Genomic DNA, 6,000 nt, shown 5'->3' with positions numbered 1-6,000 from the left:
AGATTCTGTCTGTCTTTGTCCTTTCTGTTTCCCATCACCACAATATCTAAGCACCTTTCACATAAACTCTATAGTGAAGTTCCCAGTAGACTTCCAGGGGGTCTCTGCACTTCTCCTGTTACCTGGGGTTCTTTCAACTCAAAGCTTTTGGTAACTTTTACTCTGTGCGAGGTGGTGTCAGGAAATAAATCAAGGGAGACACGGCCGTCCAACCAATAGATGGCTGGCACAAACAGGGCAACACGAGTGCTTTCACTCAAAGCTAAACTTTACTTAGTCTCAAGCACTTACAGACGTCCGGAACAGGTTAGTAAAACACCCCCATCATCCTCAATAATTACTGAAGCTGAGTGTGGCACAGCGACAGGCTTCCATTGGCCAAACTTCTGTCTGCCAGTGGGGACCCCAAGATGCGTCCAGAGAGAGCGTCCCTGAAGAAGCCTTCACGAAGAGTCCAACTTTTTCCCCTTATTTATACATTAGTAATGCAATGACATATCACTTAAAGAAAACTTGCTAAGCAAGCAGTTTTTAAAGGTCAAGCAAGAGGTTTCCTTATGATCATCAATTAACCAGATATGTTTTTTTCCAGAGTGTCCATGCCTTGGGACCCTGGCAGACACATTCCCGAGGGCACATATAGACAAGCTTCCTGTTTTTCTAAAATACATGTATCAGCAATTTCAACATTCTTAGCAAGAAGGACGCAGGATCAAGCTACCCTTTCTGTGGCACCCAAAACACCCTCCCCTTCTGCTTTAGTTAAGCTAAGGCTGCTGCATGGCCAATTCACGGCCTGCTGACTTGGCTACTTCTGGCAATAAGCAACAGTGATTCCATACAGCCTGCTAACTTGGCTATTGTTAGCAATAAGCACTAGTGGTTTCAGGCACTTTACTGGTTTGCCAAAATCTCCCCGTACACTCCCTTTTGGTGGGTAAAAACTGCTTGGAATGGGGAGGGGGGTCTTTTGATTTTAATTAATTTCATTTTTTTTTAAGTTGGTAGGAGTTTGGGGTAAGAGGAGGCATCAATGTAATGCCATTCCTATAGCAGAAAGGGTTTTTCAAACAGAAAGGCTTTGCAACATTTCCTAACGACGCTAAGACTGGATTTGCCCGATCCCCTCTGGAAGCTTGTTCCGTAGCCAGATTCCCCTGACAATGCTTTATACCTTGCTCACATATGCCTCATCCTGGGGCTTTTGTCATCTGCATTGTACCATAAAATCACAGCTATCATGGTGGTTCGTAGATTGATAGACTCTACGGTATTTCCTAATGGTTCTTTATTAGCTCGCATGGAAAACTTTTTATCCCTGGAGCTCCACGTTTTTCCCAAAGGAGGTAAGTATCATTATCCCTGCTTTGCAGATGGGATAACCGAGGCACAGTAATTTGCCCAAAGGCAATAGCAGAGCGAGTAATACATCCTAGTTCTCTTGAGTTCCAATCCAGTGTCCTATCCACTAAGCCATGCCCTGCCTCCCTCTTAAATGTTTGTGGTTTTAAATAACAGGTGTGTGTGGGCGGGGTGGGGGAGGTAACAGCAATGATTTTCTGAAGTGCCTCTATCGACTGCACAGGCAAATTTTCCCTCGTTATGCAGTAATCAGTGTTCCTAATAATGTAGCTCTTTTTACTACAAAATATTTTATTAGGCATTAGAGATGGACTTAAAACTTCGAGATTCTGACAGCCTGGAAGTGATTGGGAACTGAATTTTCTGGCACTGGCCTATCTCTGTTAAGGATTTGGGGGAGTCTATATTTAGTGCTGCTTGAGTGTGTCTTTGAATCATGATGTTTGAGGAGCATTCTAGCAAAGCATGACCATCTACAAGCTGCAGAATCCTATCTGGGAAATAACCCTAGATGAGCAAGCACTTAGACAGCTTTGGTAGTCCTACCTTAAGATAGCACAGTCTGCTGGTGTATCAAAGCCCAACAGCACGGCAGGCAGAATTAGGAGAAACTAATAGAAATTTCAGCCTCTTAACTTAACTTGTGAGGACAGGAGGTAGATTTGAGCCCTGCTGTGACAAATTATCATTTCATGGGGTGGAAATTCATAGCCCCAAATCATTTGTCTATTGAATATTTTTGTCTCTTCATTAACACAGCTCAAATTATGGAGAAGACGATAGAATTGTTTGTTTTTAACCAGGCAGTTTCTTTCCACACCTGTCTATAAATTTCAGAATACCAAGAACTTAGTCAGCTCTACTTATGAGGAGAATTTTGGCATCGCTCTGGAAATCCAGCTTCACAATCTTGTTGTAGGTATTTGTTTTTCCTGCTGTCCTGGAAGTGTTTGTAGGTTAGGAGAAAAGAAATATACTTTACCCAAAGGAATCCTGAACTTCTGCCTGCTTTCATATTCATTTAATGCCCATTTAGCTTTATTCTGTGAAGGCAATATTAAAGATTGCTTACTGTGTAAGAACTTAACCGGGACACATTGTTACACATACATCCCTCTTATTGCTGGTTTTAAAATATGAATGAATGTAGCAAAATATCTAAAGAGTGGTAATACATTTCAGAATGAGTTAGAGAGATTAAGAGTCTAGACCAATTTATGCTATTTAATCTTGGGGGCCAGAGAGAAATGAAACAAAAGGTGAAATAGATTATGGTTAAAATTTTCAAAAGTGCAGAAGTCACAAAGGTTGCACTGAAAGCCAATGGCTCATAGGTGTCTAGGGGTATATCTATTCTGCAAGACATCCACGGTTGGCTCATGCCATCTGATTCAGGCTAATGGGGCTCGGGCCATAGGCACTGACTCCGTGGGTGCTCCGGGGCTGGAGCACCCCCGGGGAAAAATTAGTGGGTGCTCTGCATCCTCAGGTAGCCAAGCTACACGCCCTGCCCCACCTCACCTCCTCCTCCGCTTCCTCCCCTAAGCACGCAGCATCCCCGCTTCTCCACCTACCTCCCACTGTTTGCCACCACCAAACAGCTATAGCAAGCTCCAGAAGGGAGGAGGGAGGAGCAGGAATGCGGCGCGCTCGGGAGGAGGTGGGGCGGGGGCGGGGATTTGGGGAAGGAATAGGAATAGGGACAGGGAGGGGGCGGAGTTGAGACAGGGACTTTGGGGAAGAGGTTGGAATGGGGGCAGGACAGGGGTGGAGTCGGGGCAGGGCTGGATGCAGAGGGGAGGTGAGCACCCACCGGTGCCAGTAGAAGTCAGTGCCTATGGCTCAGGCTAAAGGGATATTTAATTGTGCTGTAGACATTGACCTCTCGAGGTCCCTTCCAGTCTTATGGTTTTATGATTTCGGCTTTGGCTGCAGCCTGAGCTCTGGGATCCTTCAACGTTGCAGTGTCCTAAACCCTGGCCTCCAGCCCAAGCCCAAATGTCTACACCTCAATTAAACTACCCCTTAGCCCAAGCTATGTGAGCCTGACTTAGCTGGGGGATGGGCTAGCCACGGGTTTTTAATTGCAGTGTTGACCTATCCAATGTGCCCAAATGTAAGGTGCTAGCCTGTCCCCAGCATGTGCAAGACCTCCCAGCTCCCACCACATCCAGGGTCTCTTTCAAGGCACAGTTTTAGTTTCTAGGCATAGGCAAAGCACCCCACAAACTCAGTTCACCAGTCCTGGAGCTACAGCGTCCTGGAGATTTTACCTTTCTCCTCTGTCCTTCCTGCTTCAGGACCTACTGCAAGAATTTTCCTTGCTCTTTTAGCAAAGTGCTTTCTTCCAGGATCTCCTTTTCCCCAGGAGCTTCCCACTGCTTCCCCTCTAGGGTGACCAGACAGCAACTGTGAAAAATCGGGATGGGAGAGGGGGTAATAGGCACCTATATAAGACACAGCCCCAAATATCGGTACTGTCCCTATAAAATCAGGACATCTGGTCACCCTAGTCCCCTCCCTACTGCTCCTGCTCTTCCTTCCTTACTGACAGCCCAGCTCTTCCCTGGTCCCTCCTTAGCTGCACCTGATTAATAGACAGGTTGGCTACGCCCAGAACTCTGACCTTTAAATGGACAAACCACAGTGTTACACCAAGTCAGCTTTGAAAATAGGACTTAGGCTCCTAAATCACACAGATGCTTGAAAATGTTGCCCTGTATCTCTAGGGGTGAAGCACTGGGCAGGGAAAGGATCTGGTCAGGCTATTGGTTCATCTTATTCCATTTGTCATTGCTACTTGGTGTCTGATGAATAAATAAAACAAAAATCTGGGTAATCCCTCACATCCCTAAATCAGTGCATAGCCTCCAATTAGTTCAAGGGACTTTTTTTTTTCCCCTCCACAAAAGGAGAAGGACCAATAAAACTAGTGAATTTGGGACTACAGGAGTTTAATGATTAACTGAAAAAAAGTGCACACGCTGAACATGCTGGCAAGAAGAAGAGGGCGCCGGATGTCTTCAGGGTTGCTGAAAAGGCCTGGGAATTCCTTGAAACTAGAGTTCCTCGGTTCCTCGGTTCTGTCATATGCTCCTGGAAACAGAGTAAAACAACTAAGGAAATTAGCCATTCCCCAAAACACCTGAAAAAGAACTGAAATCTGCAAACAAGTAAGGACAAATGAATGCATTAATGCACTTATCTTAGAACGTGGAGAGCTACCTCTGTACCTTAGCCTGGTAGCCCAGCCATATAAAGTTGCATATTAAACATTAACTCAGTGGGTATATTGGAAAATAATGGTTTAAAATTACTATAACTGTAGGTTTAAATAATATTTCATTAATCAAACTTTGAAGTTCTCATGGGTGTAGAATAATATTTTAAGTAACTAACTTGAAAGCACTATTTGTAAAGTTTGATATAGTAGAAAGCATTTGTAGCAGCCTTGTAAAACATATGGGGAAACTTGCTGAGTGTCCTTAGCTGACAGGCTGGGCTCTGATAGGGAAATATCCCCTTCAGAGCTACAATATCTGCCTCTGTCTAGGAATAAATTAATGGCTCAGATGCAGGAGTTACGGTAAAATCCTGGAAAATCTGGTTTATAATTGCAGCCAGTCTGTCCAGTCAGGAAGCAAAGGACTGAAATCCTGTGTCAAGCAGTAGAGATGACTACTTATTTCATTTTGGTTAGGGCCCCCTGTAGCTAGTGTTGAGTGAAAAAGCAATGCTCATCTTGCACTGTCGCACTTGGCGGGGGGTGGGGTGGGGTAGCTGGCAGGCTTCAGGCAGCACTCAAATCAAACTGCTTTAGGTGGGTAAAATGAGGGAGAACAATACCTGAGTTTGCTGGGAACTGAATTTCAGTTGGTGAAGAGAGGAGCTTTGTGAACCTTTTCAATTTTGGTAAGAAAGGGTGCTCCATTTTTTTTTCTTTGCTCCTGTTCGCATGGTTTGCTGGATCTTCAACAAAACTAGTTTTCCCATGGCTGAATCTCATTGTGAAGCGACAGGGGAGGGTTAGGTTTGACAATTTCCTGTCTACCTACTGGGATTCCCAGTAAGGAACATTTTACATTTTACAGTAGGGAATCCCGGTAAGTAGACAGGAAATTGTCAAACCTAACCCTCCCCTGTAGCTTCACAATGAGACGTTTTCAAAATGCGACGTTTTCAAAATGCACAGGCTACTGAGGAGCCTGTGAGACTTTGGCTTCCAAGTGACTTAAAGGCTTTTGAAAATTTTACCCTAAATCCACATGTGAGCACCTAACTAACTTCCAGAAGTCCTCAAAACTGATCCTCATAGGCAGGTGTAGCTGAGTTTTCCCGTCTGCCTCATATGTGTGCGCAGGTTATAAAACAGGTGTTCAAAATTAATTTCCATGTGGTAGAGTACCAAGTTTGTGTACATTCCATGCATGCATCGCTCTAAACAACAGGGAAGTAGAGAGGCAAGAATAAATCAGAATGGCTGAATGGAGAGGTATTTTGATCCAAACAGATATTCTTGAGAAAAGGAAATACAACCCTAGTAAAGCCAATAAAATGTAGCATAAACTACAGCAAGTGATATGTACGAAGGAAATTACGCCTAAAGCTAAGAGGAATTGAAAGGCAAAAAGCTAACCG

General features: G+C 44.4%; 1 protein-coding gene across 3 annotated transcripts in view; it reads left to right on the top strand.

Moving 5' to 3' along the window:
* Window positions 1-4,343: 4,343 nt before the first annotated feature.
* The window catches only part of DDC (dopa decarboxylase), a 108,242-nt gene continuing 106,585 nt past the window's right edge, over window positions 4,344-6,000 (top strand). Inside the window, exon 1 of one of the 3 annotated variants that reach the window (XM_042842491.2) lies at window positions 4,344-4,535. The gene's annotated coding sequence lies outside the window, so the exon portion shown is untranslated. The remainder of the gene's footprint in view (window positions 4,536-6,000) is intronic. The other 2 variants (XM_024099964.3, XM_042842495.2) reach the window with 2 other exon arrangements.

This window comes from Chrysemys picta, chromosome 2 (genome assembly GCF_011386835.1).
Source record: "Chrysemys picta bellii isolate R12L10 chromosome 2, ASM1138683v2, whole genome shotgun sequence".
NCBI lineage: Eukaryota > Metazoa > Chordata > Testudines > Emydidae > Chrysemys > Chrysemys picta.
Note: the sequence above shows the minus strand (reverse complement) of the source record. Positions and strands in the feature narration are given on the sequence as shown.